Below are 16,431 nucleotides of genomic sequence, written 5' to 3' on the forward strand. Positions count from 1 at the left end.
CCATCACAATTTCCAGCTATATTTCAAACAACCTTATTGCAGTGGTTCTCACTCAACCTATGCTCCTCTAAAAAGCCCCTGATATGGAAAGAACAAAATCAAGAAACCTACTACTACCGCAATACCGGATACAAGAATGGTGTTGTGGCTGCCACATGGTGAAGAAGCTGTACCAGCGAAGCCCCATCTTTCTTTGACATGTGGACAGAGCTTAAAGTTCATCGTGTCATTATAAGGCAGTGACATGGCTCGATGGTGTGTGCAGATAAAGTATACCCATGATTGTGCACGCAACGCGTTACGGCTACCGGACGAGCGTCCTATGACACCCATTTCAAATATGGGTGTCATAGTCGCTACAACATTAAGCACGAGACATGACAGGTAGTGCAACCTGAACTGGTAGCGCCGACAACCAGAGAAACATGTCTTCTGATCACTTCTAGCCTTCTTTTATTGACTCGGAGGGCAAGCGCTGCGCATGACACAACAGCGCACCTGACAGTTGCTATCAGGAACAACAAGCGCGCCGAAACAAGATATCAGCTGGTAGCAACCACAGATACGATTATCAGATATGACAACCCTTCTCCCCATAAGAAACAGAAGAAAACAAAGAAACAGTCAAGGTGACTAAACAATTTCAACAATTTGCAAATTATGGCACATAAACTAACGATAAACATGAAGCATGCAATTCTATGCACTATATTTAACAACCGGACGCCGAACTCTATTTGATCTTCTACGTGCCGGTGTAGCGGTTCCGTCCTCTGGCATACCCTCCGACGTAGCTGAAGAGCCCAACTGGGACTGCTCCAGTTTAGACCTTCTTGACCCTTGATCTGACGGTGGTGCCGATCCAACTGAAAACCCCGTTGCGTTCGACGGTGATTGCTCCAACACAGGCGGTTGTGGTGTTGTAGATTCACTGGCACCTTCTGGTCCCCTGACGTGGTTCTGTGGATGCTTACTGTGAGACAAGACGCAAGTGGTCCTGGTGATGGGTCCAGGTAAGGCCACCAGGCAACTGGACTATGGCTGACTGCGATCTTGAGTAAGCACAGCAGGAACCCGCGGCGGTCCAGGCCTAAAATTTCTTGCAAACACAGCAGTGCCAGGCTCATACTTACTCGGCATACGAGCGTCCCTATAATGATGCAATTTGCTGTAAAACTGCCTACGTGACATTTTGTCGCGTAGATCAGGATGTAGACCCATCGCAGTTGAGCTTTCTCCCATATAGGAGTTCTCCTGGAGACAATCCGGTCAAGTCATGTGCTGTAGTTCGGTAGCTGAAAAGGGCTCTAGCTAGCTGTGTCTTGAAATCGACAATGTTCGTCTTCTTCAACTTATTCTTGAGTGTCTGAAGAACTCGTTCAGCAGCCCCATTCGAGGCTTGGTGATATGGAGGAACTAAAAATCGTCTTACTACGGTTGAGAAATTCTGCATAAGCTCCGGACACAAACGCTGGACCATTGTCCAACACGATAACGTCCGGCAATCCATGCCTTGCGAAAATGGAACGTAGGCAAGAGACTGCGCTTCCACCGCCGGCGAAGACACCACTTCAGCTTCTACCCACTTAGATAAGGCATCTACTACAATAAAGAAATAATTACCCTTAAAGGGCCCTGCGAAGTCAACGTGTAATCGCGACCAGGGCTTTTCTGGAAAAGGCCAGGGGGTCAGAGAAACCCGTTTCGATTAGCGTTGCCATTCTTGGCATGCGATAGATCCTTGAACTTTAGCAACACTGTCTCGTTCAAGCGTCTCCCATCAGATGTGGCTGCGGGCCACTGTCTTCATCTTCGTGATCCCCGGATGGCCCTCATGAAGTACATCCAGGACTTGGGACCGCAATGCTTGAGAAACAACAACACGACTTCCTAAAAGAACGCAGCCCTCTTGTACACTTAGCCCATAAAAATGCCTCCAACAAAGCTTGACGACGTCGTCGTCATCGCGTAACTCACCTCCCGATATAAGAATACGACGAATCCTGGACAGCAGCACGTGCTTACATTTTGCCTGGGCGACTGCAGACGCTGACAAAAGCTCTGAATACGTTCTCTCCAAAAGGAACACATCCGCTGGCCACTCCACGTGGAATTACTCACATAGATAACAGCAGACTGCTCAACCCGTCAGCATGTGCGATCCGCTTCCCTTGACGGTACATCAACCTATACGTGTACGATGAAAGCATTAACGCCCAGCGAGTAGTATCGGTGAGTTTCTCTCAGGTACGGGCTTGTCGTGAGCTAAAAGTCACAGTAGAGGCTTATGATCACTGACGATTTCGAAAGGATGACCCCATAGGTACTGGTGGAATTTCAATACTCCAAAGACGACTGCCAGCGCCTCCCTGTCTAGTTGGCTGTAATTGCGTTCGGCTGGAACCAAGCTTCTTGACGCAAACGCAATGGGCCGCTCTTCCCCACAGTCTTCACGGTGAGTTAGTACAGCGCCCACGCCGTACGATCATGCATCGCAAACCAATACGAGTAGCTTGTGGGGGTCAAAATGAACTAGAACGTCAGCTGATGTCAACAGTTCCTTGCTCTTGTCAAATGCGTACTGTTGCCCGGCACTCCATTTCCACTGGACCCCCATCCCCAGTAGTTTGTTGAGAGGATGCAGCATGGTTGACAACCCAGGACGGAACTTCCTGTAGTAATTAACTAGTCCCACGTAACTCTGCAACATTTTAACATCAGATCGCACTGGTGCTTGGATAACAGCTTCTACTTCGCTCTTGTCAGGGTGCATGCCAGCTTCAGTGATTACGTGGCCCAAATAATGCACTTTCGGCGCCATGAAGCAACATTTGTCCAACTTCAGCCGGAACCCGGCGCCTTCAAGTTGTGCCAACACAATATCCGAATTTTTCATATGATCCTCATCATCCTTTCCAGTAACCAGGATATCATCAAAGTATACCACCACCCCTTGAAGATCTTGCAATAAGGTTTCCATTACCCACTGGAATACTGCCGGTGCAGATAAAACTCCAACCCGGAGTCGCGTGAAACGATATAGCCCTTTTGGCGTATTAACAGTGACTAAACTTTTTGATTGATCATCCGGCAGTATCTGTTAGTATAGTTTTAGTATTATTAGCTTGTCCATAAACAGCGCGATGGCCTTCTAATATGGTACAATGGTTAGTACAAAACAGTGGAACATGAATTAGTAAAACATTGTACAATCAAAAACGTCAATGTCACAAATTTCATTATTATAAAGACGCTGCACACGGACTACTCAGTGAGCTAAATCTCGGAACATTAAAAACACGACACTGGCGGAAAGTTCTCATTGGTGCATGAAAACTAATTGATTCGATCAAACACTGGCTATCGAAAATGGCATGAATGCATTTGCACAAAAATATAATGTATCGACTTTTGCGTCTCGCAACCAACGTTTCTAAATTGCAATGACTCAATATTCTGTTGTACTCATAAAAATATCGTCTCCCGAGGTATCTATCAAAGTAAATTCTGATAAATCGGCGTTGTACATTTTCTGTGGTCGATGCCAAAACATTTCTAATACAATTCCATACAACGGAGCAGTACTCTAGCTTTGGCAAGACTAAAGAACGATATAATCTGATGAGACAATGAGGATCGCTGAATCCACGCGTGACCCTTGAAATAAATCCCAGCACAGAGTAGGACGTGCTAATAATATAGTTAACATGTTCTACACAATTTCAACTTACTGTCTACGAAAACACCCAGGTCGCGAGTTACAAGTGATCTCTTCAAAGGAGTATCCCCCAGCATATACGAGAAATCAACGGAAGAACGTTTCCTGGGAAACGACATTACACATGTTCTCGATGCGTTTAAAATTACTCCGTTTTGTCCACACCATAATTTTACCTTTTTAATTTCACTTTGAAGAACAAGGCAATCATTTATCGAAGTTATAGGCATGTAAAGCTTAAAGGGACTATGAAACGATTTTTTTCTTGGTTTCGTTCGAAAGAAGACATTTTTCTGAGTCTAGAACCGAAATTTTACTTTCGTCGCGCGAGCGGATTTCTCGGGAGCGAATTTAAACGGAGCGGCGAAGGGAGGACAGCTGGCGCCGCGCCGTGACGAGCTGCCGCGCGGAGACACAACGGGTAACTTGACGCGACCACGGCCGGGTCAGCAACACGTCATCGTGACGTGTTGCCGAGCCGAGGAACCCCGCCAGGAGCATGCGCCGTAGGATCCCGCGTATGCGTTCATCGGGAGTGGAAATCTCCATGACAGCAGCTTTCGCGTGATCGGCAGATTTCGGCAGTGGCGGCAGCCAGAGCGCGAGCTCGCGGCATTACTTGCCATTGTGCAACACCGGTGACGTAACGGGGAACCGAAGAGCGGTCCGTACAGTTACACCATCGGCAGGGAAATATGCGCGGGAGAGGAGGAACGCGGAAGAGACATTTCCAGCGCGCGCTCCTCGCAGAGTGGAGCGATTTCGTCCGGAAAAATTTGTGGCATATTAGTTTCTCTGCGGGAAGAACAGTTTCCATCGAAAAAAAGTATGGGGGTTCGGGAAATTTCATAGTCCCTTTAATATCATCAGCGTACTGCAGTATCTTCGCAAAATTTAAGTTAAAACATAAGTCGTTAACAAATACGTTAAACAAAAGAGGCCGAAGTATTGAGCCCTGGGGAACCCCACGTACAGCGTAATATGGTTGCGACAAACAGCCAGACACACGTACGAAGTTCTTTCTAACTGTAAGATAGTCTAAAAAAATGAACAGAGAGGATCACTAACACCGTAATAATTTAACTTTGGCACAAGGGCATTGTGCAAAACTAGATCGAAAGCCTTTGAACAATCGAAATAGACACAGTCAAGCTGACCGCCTTTCTCAAATACAGGACATACATCATTCAAAAAGCAAACCAAGTTAGATTCAGTGGACCTGCCTCAGATAAAACCATGCTGATGCGGTACGATTTTCCGTTTAAAATAATGCGTGAGGCGGTTACACAGAGTGATTTCGAAAACCTTGGCAAATGCAGATAACAGTGATACTGGACGGTAGTTTTTAACATCACATTTGTTCCCAGACTTATATACGGGAATAACAATGGCATTCTTCCAAAGTTTAGGGAATCGACATGTCGATAACCATAAGTTAAAGGAACTGTAAAGCAGTAGACAAGCATGATATGCCGGTGATGTGACTAGAGACTTTGTTGCTTCTAAATACCATATGCGGAACCATACGACCGACAACGCGCTATAAATATTTTTAATTTGCCATGAAAGATTCGGCGTAGTGGAGCGGTGCGACGCCTGGTGTCAAACAACCCCCTGTACAGCGGGCAACACTGAAAATTGGTATTACACACTATTACATCGGAACTTCGTTATTTTAGTAACCATATTATTAGTTTTCCTGTTTACCTATGCATTCTGAAACCCCTGTTAACAGTTTAACCTGTTAACCCCTGTTTTTGCGAAGTAACCCAGTGCTGGTCGCTGTTCGATGGAGGCTCTCCCTACTTCTCTGCTGCGCCTGCGCGCTCCTTCTGTTCGCGGCCTCTTTCGAACGAACAAACTCTCTCTGTGAACCTCTGTGAACAAACAAGTCCCGACGCTGTCTGGCTTCTTGAACGTCTCACACACTTTAATTCTTTCAACGGCTCAGCATTTCATTCCAGTTCGCTTATACGTTTATCCTCAGATGTGGATCGATGTGTGGATTGCAGGGGCGGATTTTATGGTGGATTGTTATGTCGGGCCCAGTGTTATACGCATGCAATGTGGTTGCCGCCGTATGTGTCAGGAGTACGGATTCATTTCGAATACCTAGTACAGTGTTGCCCGTAATCTTTAATTGCAATTTTTTAATTAATTGCACCGTCGATTGGAATGAAACTTGCGCAGTTTGGGTCCTGGTGGCTTGAACTATCGAATAGCCGCACTAAATGACATTTGATCGGTGCTGCCTTACAGTACCTTTAAAGACATGCGTCAGGGGGACCACAAAAAGCACAGCACAGCCCTTGATAATGAAAGAAGGTATACTGTCGAAGGCTAAGGACATTTTCGACTTATGCATCTGGAGTGCAGTCAGCACTTCAGAGGAATCAATGAAAGGTACATGAAGGTAATCATCAGTTATTGAAATAGGTGTGCATGGGTAACTTGCCTCTTGTGAGGCGTAAAGCGAAGAAAAATGATCCGCAAAAGCGTTGGAAATGTCAGGAGGCAAATCCCTCCTATTTCCCGAAGGATCATCAACATGTGTTTCGCGGTTGGAACCTAGTTCCTTCGTATAGCGCCGAAACTCTCTCGGGTTACGAACTAAGTTATTTTGAACAGAATCAAGGTAACGCATTTTATCACGACGATACAAAGCCTTCGCTTGTTTTCTATGTGTGCTGTGTGTTGAGTACGAACCAACATCTCGTAATGCTCTGAAACGACGATGGAACCTGAGTTTTTTACCTAGCGCACGCCGAAGTTCGGCAGAAAACCAAAAGGGATTATTTTGTTTCCTCGCACAACTCCTAGGGACATCGAGATCAATACCTTTTTTAACAGCAGAGGTGAACGATTCGACAGCAATGTCCGCATCGGATGCGTCAAGAACTGCAGACCAGTCCAAACATTCAAAATATCGATACATGCCAAGGTAATTGCCCTTGGCGAACTTGTAAGTGACTTTATCAAATCTATTGGACGGCGTTGAAGTAAGACACAAGGATAACAAAAAAGGAACATGTCACACGTCCTCTCTCACCAAATGTTCTCTGACAGTTTCGATACTTTCCACGTCGCAGTTTGTGAGGGCCAGATCTAATACGTGTCCTGCATCATTTTGGAATGTATTCAACTGTCTTAAAGACAGGAAAGACATCAGAAAAAGAAAAGAGTCCGCCTTGGACGCAGATCTATCGTCAGAGAGTGAGACACGACGTGGAGCAGTCCAGTGAATGTTGGGGACGTTAAAGTACCCGAGGCACAACACACGACATTTAAAGGTGTCTAGGCATTTGCTCAGATCCTCCGGTTGACAGACAAAATCGTGGCTATTTACAGTGCAAAGTAGCAACAACCTACTATCAGATTTGGTTTATCTCTTGTACATATTTCAATCCACACCCAAGCAGCACAATGTACTAAAAGTCGAGTGCAATAGGGGTGGACGGTATGGGTCTTATCAATGTTCTTTAGTTTCACGAGTGTGTTCAAGGCCTTCCACCTACCCGTCCACCCCTACTGCACTCGACTTTCAGTACATTGTGCTGCCTGGGCACGCTTTCTTTACAAACTTCAAGGTCGTTACGACGAAAACCACAGTGAGTTTGGTTAACAGCAATAAGAACACCGCCCCCAAAATTTGCGTCCATAAGATGATACTGACGATCCTGCCGAAATACGTTATAACTTGATGGGAAATATTCTCCAGAGTTAAAATCCGGATTCAGCCAAGTCTCCGTAAGACAAATTACATCGTAATTGTTTAACGGCACGTTTGCTAAAAATTCAATTGATTTTGTGCGGGGACAACGCACGTTTTGGTAAAACACAGAAAAAGTTGTGTCTCCTGTCATGCGTTTTGCTCACTACGATTGTCAGCAGCGACAGTGACTAGATTTTCGGTTTCAGGAATTTTACCGCGAAATGGGCGGAACAAACATCCTTCTGGCCAAACTTCTTGATTGTTAATAAGGCGGAACTTAGCACTGTATGTTACTATGCAAAATGAACAATATGAATCCCGACGAGTTTGCAGCTTAATGCAGCGGAATGGCGAACTCTGCAGAACATCACTCACTGAGTTGGAGACTTCGTCGACAGTAGCACTTGCGTCGAGCCTGGAGACAAAAAGCGCCTTTTCCTTTGCTCTGAGAGGGGCGATCCTTAGCGTCGAAGATTTAGCTGTACCCAGGGTTACTGGCGGCCGCCTTTTGCGGTTCTGCACAATAGTGAATCCGTCGTCATCCGTGTTGTGCACCGCGGAAGACACTGCACTGTCGCGAGACACAGTAGTAGAAACAAGAGTTTGCTGTACACCTGGAGCAGAGGGATGGTCTCCAGAATTGGTTGATCCCCGCGTCTATTTCACAGAAGAGTTACCGAGCACAGAAGGATTGCCTCCCAGTTCCGAAACGGAGGTATCCTCTACGTGAGTGACGCCAGGGAATGTGCGTCGAACTGTTGGGCCAGACGAGGGAAATGCGGTCTTTTTCTTTCGAAGCACAATAGAGTAGGTACCCATCTAATTATCAAGATACCCTGCTCGAGGCTGCTGGAGGCTCTCAAAGCGGCCCATAATTTCTGCCTTCATTTTGGTCAGTCCAATACGAAGAAACTGGCTATCCTTTTGAAGAGACTGAAACGCATTTAGTAGTTTAGACTTCTCTGCTTTCAGTTCCGAAACCTCATTCATAAGAGAGTCAATTTTCCCAACTAGCGAAGTAAAGCATTCGTCAGATATAGTGACAATACCTTTTTTGCTCAGGCAAGGAGTTCGTATGTTCCGCGTCAGCTGCATTATCCTTCGGAGGCGTAGAACTGGGAGATACAGTGGAAGAATCAAGGGGCGTAACAGCATGTGTGTTCGGAGCTGAAGCTGTAGATTGTTCGTTGGAGGCCCGTTTTGTACATCGAGTGCATTTGTACAAACAGACGTCGTTCTTCCAAAGCAAATCATAATCCGAATGTGTGACGTTAATACACTTGCAATGAAATCGTCTCCCACATGGTCCGGAACATGTAAGCTTTTGCTGAAGACCATAGAAAGAAGAGGAGCATGCAGCACGTACGTTAGGGAGCCTCCGTGTGCGTCCCCTTTTCAGGGAGGCGACAACTCCGTCGTCTGCTACGAGCGTCGGCATTTTGACTCCCGCATCGCATTGGGCGTCAGCGGCGGGGTTGCGTTTTTCTCGATTTTTCGCGACAGGAAGAGGGTAAAAGCGGAATGAAGGATATACTAGCGTAGCAAAACTGTCATATATGCTAGTAGAGCTGGTCATGGGTTGTAAAATATGTTGTTACAGCTTTGTAACGTTTGTCTAATCGTCACTGCGCCTGCACACGCAGTCGTGTCTCAACCAACGAATTACAACAGTAAACATGGGAATGTGTACAGACAACAGAAATATGTTAATTGCAAGCAGATTTAATTACAACGCCTCATTCAAGTTCAACGCCCGCTCCCGTTTTGCTTGAAAACGACGTTGTTTTACCGACGTGCTCCCGTCGCAGGTGCACTCTCAATCGCAGTTGCACAAATTTGCCCAGGATTGCACGATATAGTTCTTCTTTGTGTTGGTTACAAGCCGGAAGATTATTATTCACGTTATTATGAATAAAAGTCTATACAGTCTTGAAAGGTGAGTGCATCGCATGAATGCGTTTCGAAGCAGAAATCGCCCTTAATGCCTCTTCACATTGTACGAAGAAATGTGCTACGCTGCCCGAAATATACCGAAGATTCATTGCGCCACGTACGTGTTCACGAAGCGCAGTGAGCTTCTTGTGGCTTTCCGGAGATTCTGCACATAATCCGACGTTGCATGATTGGCATAACCTCGTCGACTTCAGTTCACTTTTCAGATTAAATCCACAGATATGTGACAGGATATCGCACTCGGCACCAGTTACCTCTTCGATAAATATATCCTCCAGGTCGCTGTCTTCATCCCTTTCTCCAACAATACGGAGATGAACTGAGCCGTAGCAGTGGTTCTCAAATAAACAGAGAAAATAAAGACGGAGCACTTTCATGCGTAAAGTCCGATGCAAAACAACTGTGACGCGAACGTGGTACACGCAGAAAAAAATGTGACGGAACACTGTTATTACCCGAGGTTTGTAAAGAGTGCAATAATCTTCTTCCAGACGCAAGCACACGTGCAACGAGAGAAACAAATGACTCGTGAAAGCAGTAAAAGAGGCAGTTCTGACACCCTTGTTGCACGCTGGATTTAAATTCCGGAAGGATGAGTTGCGATATTTGTTCCCAAAACGTACAATGACGCTAAGATACACAAGAAATGCAATCACTTGCGTGTACACGTTCTGGATGGCCGCTCGAACGCGCAAATGCACAGCGGGCAATGGGCAGCGCGTAGCAAGTTGGGAGTCAAAATGTGCGCTCTGCGCGAGGGCGAGGAGGAAAAGCCGGCGTTGGCACGGTTAAAGGGTGTCTCCTCCATGAAAAGCGGAGAAGCCGCAACAACCCATGGAGGCTCCCTACACATACGTCTGTACCCGGCGCCATCTGGTGATGGCGGTGATGGCTGTTGATAAGCATATTTCACGTCCAACCTACTAAACTTCTTCCCTCCAGCTAGCTTGGCAAACAATTCTTCAACCTGGGGAATCGGGTACTTTTCAGGAATTGAAACGGGATTCACGGTGACTTTAAAGTCACCGCAGATCCTGACTCGTCCGTCCCGCTTCACACCTGGTACGACAGGTGCCGCCCAATCTGACGATGGAACAGGTTCAATGATACCTTGACGCTCCATTCGTTGCAGTTCTTCAGCCACTCGGTCTTGAAATGGGACCGACCGTGCCTTGACGAGCCTAGGATTAACAGCGTTCTTAATGCGTAGCTTCACCTTAACTCCCCTCAAGGTACCCAGGGTATCCAAGAACACGACCTTATGCTTGGCAATGACATCTTCAACCTTCGAAACTGTAAAAATACGCTCTGCTCCTGCCCTTAGTGTAATACCGAAGGCGTTCATCCATGTGCGACCAGTGGCCAGTGCACATGTGGCTTGGGCAGGAACCTGGTGCTACAAACAGGCAAACGTTCGTCTTTGTCTTTGTACTTGACTTGTACATCGACGTGGCCTCTCACCGGTGTGAGTTCGCCAGAATAATTTCTTAGCAATACGTCGGAAGCCTGCAGTTTAACATATGGCAACGCTCGGCGTAAAACGTTTTTACTGAGACACCCCAGCTCCTGTGCCTAATTCCATTTCGAGGAGGATGCCGTCTAGGACATACGTCCGAAACGACGAGCTGTCGTTCGATGTAGTCAAAAGATCATACACTGGCGGCATAAACGTTGGCTCCTCTTCCCGAGCGGGACCTTCGACGGAATGCACTTTCCTCTTCTCCCCTGCATTTTTCGAAGTTGCTCTGGATTTACTTCCTTGTTCCTGCGTTTTGCTTCCTTTCGTTCGACACACTTTTGCAAGGTGCACTTCTCTCCCACAGCTATGGCAGATGGAATCACGATGCTTGCATTGTGTTGCAAAATGCTTTCCGCCACAGCGATAGCACGCCAAGGACGCGTGCTTATCTTTTACGAGATTGGCCGTCATTCGTTCTGAATTTGTTGACAACACTCTCGAATCCTTACGAGCAGCTTCGATGGCAATAACTTTTCTTTGCCAGGTCAAACGTAAGTTCTAGAATTTCCAACAACCGCGTCTGCATTTGAGCATCGTTGATGGGACAAACAATTCTGTCTCGCAGCATGCTGTCTCGAAATGTGCCGTATTCACAATCTTCCGAAAGTTTGTTTAACGACACAATAAAATCACTGACTGCCTCACCCTCTTGACGAAGTCTTGTATTGAATTTGAAGTGAACGACTACTTGTGACGGCTTCGGCGAATAGTGCGTATCCAAGGTTTAAAGAATAGCTGGTAGTACTGTTGTGGACGGCGTGCCCGGCGCAAGCAGGCTACGAGGTAAGGAGTGGGTTTGTCGTCCACAGCATGTCAAAAACACAGCACGCTGCTTCTCCAGTGCAACATTGTTGGCTACGAAATACTGCTGCAGTCGCTCTCGGTACTCAGTCCATGATATCGCGTCGCCATCAAACGGCTCGATGTTACCGAAACTCGGCATAACGAGGCTTATGTAAGAAGCTTCAACTTCGAACAGAGGAGTGAACCGTACTGAGTTTCCCTCGTCGCCAATGTCATAGTCGCTAGAACATTAAGAACGAGACATGACAGGTAGTGCAACCTGAGCTGGTAGCGCCGAGAACCAGAAGAACATTAAAGGGACACTCCGGGAAAACCGGAAGTTGATTTTTTCCAACTGCCACGGAGGCTTACATGCTGTGTGGAAAGTTTCAGCTCACAAAATGGCGTGGCTTTCGAGATATCGAATAAAAAATACTCCTCTGAAGACATCCGGTTTCGTTGTTCTCCCTCGCATACTCCTTGCCCCAAGGATCCTCTATGTACGTCAGCCGTCACGTGAGCATGACGTCCCCAATGGACAAAGTGGAGCGGAGGACTGCGCCGTTGCTGGGAATGCAGAGAGGTGTTTTTGTCTATGAGTGTACTGAACAGAAGGCTGTGTCGTGATACCTGTCTTTACATTGACGCTACTCTGCATTTTAGTCTACATAACGCGTGATTACTACTCAAAAACATCATAATGGACAAATGCTAGCACGCAACAATCAACTATCGCGCAAACAGGCATCCGCAAGTCACGTGCGGCATTGATCTTATGCACGTCACGCGAAAGCTCCCTGCGGCCTTTACTCAGGACCAACTGCGGTATAGAAAAAAATCGATTATAAATCGTGCGATACGATTTCTGCTTAAATATTTTGCACAGTTGTTGTGAGGAGTATTAGAAATCATAAGGCGGTGTTTCCCAGACCTATGTTTTCGACCGGACTGTCACTTTAAGCAATTTGAGGCTTTGTTTGTATCTGTCCCTTCTATGTGTTCCAGCCTCAGAACGTCAGTTTCTCTCTTGTTCAACAGGTGCCGCTTGCGTCGATTTCCGTCGTATGAATGTGCGTATGAGTGAGCAAAAATGTAAGAGTGAAAGGAGGGTGAGTGAGAGTGAGTGGCTGGTTTGTCGTCCCTTCAGATGACGCACCCCGAAAGTCGCTGAAGAGGCGTGTTAGCTTAGCTCAATTGGTAGAGCCCTGGACCGGTAATCCAGAAGATGTGGGTTCGATCACTACAGCTGGCTAACCTTTTCAGTGACTTTCATCTTTCTCAGAAGAACATGTCTTCCGGTCGGGGCCTTCTTTTATTGACTCAGAGGGGAAGCACTGCGCCTGACACAACAGCGCACCTGACAATAATTGTTATCAGGAACAACATGAGCGCTCAAACAAGATATCAACAGGTAGCAACCCCCGATACGATAACCAGATATGACAATGGGCATGGCGGTATCCTCAAAGTTACCGATCAGGTGCCACCAGCGCAGAAACCGAAATGAAGTCCCACATGAATTTGTTTATTTATTTATTTGTATACATACTGCAGCCTTAAAAAAGGCTAGATGAATGGCCATTTCGTATTGCAGCAGCTGTCCTGGCACCCGATCCAGAGGCTCTATTTATTTATTTACATACCCCAAAGGCCCTTACAAGGCATTATATGGGGGATGGCACATAGAGGCTGGTAGGTACAATGCAGTATAAATACAACTTCAATTGTAAGTACGCGGCTAAACAGAAACACATAAGTGATTAGACACTGCGGTGCGAAATTGATGAGGGTCAGTAAGCTCGACTATGTGATGAGGGAGACTATTCCACGAAATGGTCGTTTGCGGAAAAATGGAGTTCATGAAACGAGACGTACCACACAGTTGTCTCTCTACTTTGTGTGTATGGTCAATGCGTAGAAAAACTGTTCTGGTGTTATGTAATGTCTACAAAGAGAAGGATTTTTGTGATAGAACCTGTGGAATAAGCATAGTCTCGCAATGAACCTACGATGTTGCAGAGATGGAACACCATTCCAAGCCACTGTCGAGCGCCACCGACAGTATCGACAGAGGAGTATCGGGAGCGATTACTACAACAAGGAGCGATACCTGCCAGCTTGGGTATTCCCGATGTAGCCTTTAACGATAGTGCGCTTGGTATGTTGACGCCTTAAGTTCATCTCATCTAGAGCATTCCGCAAAGATAATTAATAATAATAATAATTGGGTGTTAACGTCGCGAGACAACTGAGATCATGAGCGACGCCACAGCGGTCGGTCTGACCTTCCGCAAAGCGAAAGTACACTGTGCTGTGTCACGTTTACTACAGAGAAACACGTGTGCATGATTCTGTAGTTACCACCGGAACCATCTGGAATAAGTTCAAGGACGGTTCAATTGACGGTCCCAGCGAAGTACTTTGATGGGGGGGGCGACGTCTGCGAGACTTTAGCCACTCGATATCCATTTGGGTGCGAGGGGGGGAGGGGTTCGGGACACGGGCTCAACCTTTTCTCGCACGAAATCCTATCACTGGTAATCCATTTTAGGTATAGTGCCCAGCATAAAGCCTGTTGTACTCTACCTGGACCGCATTCATGTCGACCTAAGCATCGAGCCGCCCATATAGTACTCGGCAGCTGTTTCCAGTGAATCACTTCTGTCAAACACCTAGCTGGAGCATTCATTCGTTAACATAATTTTGGGAGCACGGTTCCGCATTTAGGTAGAACAATTAAGAGCACATTCAACATTAGTGACAATAACACACAAGCGATAACATATTAACATATAAAGATCAAGCATAACTTTAACACTTTTGACATGGTGTATCTCTGACAAACCTCTTAAAGCAGAAGCATATGGTTCAAAGCAGAAAACTTGTCTTCCGTTGGGTTCCCCTCGCGAAGCGATCTACTACGCTTTCAATATTGATATGAACGTCCCGATGAGTGTTCAAAAGGGCAAGCGCTATTAGGGGGTCTTCGCTCATTTTTGTACGGAGCCACGTCTTCAGACGGCGAAGCGTCGAAAAGGTACGCTCGGCTGAGGCAACACTCACTGGAAGCGATGCCAAAATTTGCAGCAGAACTCTAACGTTCGGATAAATGTCTCCATCACAAGCGCCAAGGACTGCACCGCGGTTGATGGCACTTTGTCTGGGTCCTCCTGACGTATTCTCTCCCACTTAATCCTCCACAGTTGGTGTTCTGCCTTGACAGTTTTTTTTTTTTTTTTCCTTGTGCAACTATCAGCTCCGAATTCAAGAAAGGCACTGTAGCGGTCGCACAGACGATCAAGCTTCGTTATATCATGTTCTAGTCTGCTCTTCAGAATATTTTTTGGGCACACAAACATTCAAATCGTAGACGGACATCGTTTCAGAAGGAAAGCGCGACGACAGGTCTTGTATAATTACATCCAGAATCGGGATAAATATCTTGCGTCGAAAGTGCGTTTCAGGGTCTTCAGCCGCACCATCACTGGTTGCCCGCCTAGGTACGGTGATCTCGATGCCAATCTCTTCAGCCACCTGTTTGACCTGGCTGAATATGTCACGGAACACGCTAAAGGAACTTTCCCGTTTCGCCTTCAGCTGGCACAGCGTATCGCTCAGGGTCTCTGCAGCAGTATTTGCATCGAGTGTCTCACACTGAAATAGTCTGCTGGGAGGACATGTATCCAGAAAGATGTTACTCATGATGTGCAGGGTGGTGATCACGCCAGCTGTGGACAACGCCGTTATTAGTGTGCGAGTTTTGACAGCAGATGACGACTGTCCTTTCCAATTTGACACAGCCTCCAACGCTGCTAAGGTGCCTGGCACAGAGGCTGTGAACGTTGAGACTGCGTTGTTCCGTTCGATCCATCGAGTTTCACAGAGGCCCATCAGCTTACCCTTCAACACACGCCGGAGCACGTCACTACGCTTCGGTGATGACGTAAAGAAGGACACTGTTGCTTGGATTGTACCCATTGCGTTACGAACGCTCTGTACAGAAGATGATTTCGGTATGCTTAAGTTTAAGGCGTGGTTGAAGCAAGGGCAACGAACCGCATTGATAGCCTCCTTCTTAATTTCCTTCACTGTACCACAGGCCTCCGATACCATAACACTACATCCGTCAGTTCCCACGCCTACACAGTTTTCAAGATTCAGTCCCATATCTTTTACGCTGTCAATCACAATCTTTCCGAGCACTTCACCAGTCAGCGATGGCTCATATGTCTGGTCACTTCCAGGTGCATCTTCCGAAAGCGCAGCATGGGCGTCCACAAACGTAACAAAGTCCTCCCTTATACAGTGCATACCGTTGCTCGACTTCGTGGTGGTGTACCTCAGTAAAAGACTCATTTGGGAGATCTGGGACATATCCGTTGTTTCGTCCAACAAGACACTGTAGAACCGTGATGCTGTTGCACGTTTCAGAATCGCGGCAAGCACTTCTTGTCCACAGCACTCGATAAGTTCAGATTCAGATTCAAGAAATTTTCATTCATTCTGGACTCGGCTGCTTATATAGGTTGCTTTCGACGAGCTTGTTTCCAGGTGACGCTTCAGTATCGCATCGCTTGATCGCACCATCAACTGAAGCAGCTCTCGAAAGTTGCCCTGAGTAACAGGGAAATGCTGACATGTATAAAAATATGGATTGTTCTTCTGTATGCTCAAATCGGTGTTTATATATTCATTTTTAAATATTTTGCATATCTAACGATGACTGGCCGCTCATCCATATCGAAA

At 46.5% G+C, this 16,431-nt stretch overlaps 1 protein-coding gene across 4 annotated transcripts in view; it reads right to left on the minus strand.

Moving 5' to 3' along the window:
- Positions 1-16,431, minus strand: part of LOC135394427 (cyclic GMP-AMP synthase-like receptor) — a 122,794-nt gene that overhangs the window by 38,699 nt on the left and 67,664 nt on the right. The gene's annotated exons all lie outside the window — the stretch shown is intronic.

Source organism: Ornithodoros turicata, chromosome 5 (assembly GCF_037126465.1).
Source record: "Ornithodoros turicata isolate Travis chromosome 5, ASM3712646v1, whole genome shotgun sequence".
NCBI lineage: Eukaryota > Metazoa > Arthropoda > Arachnida > Ixodida > Argasidae > Ornithodoros > Ornithodoros turicata.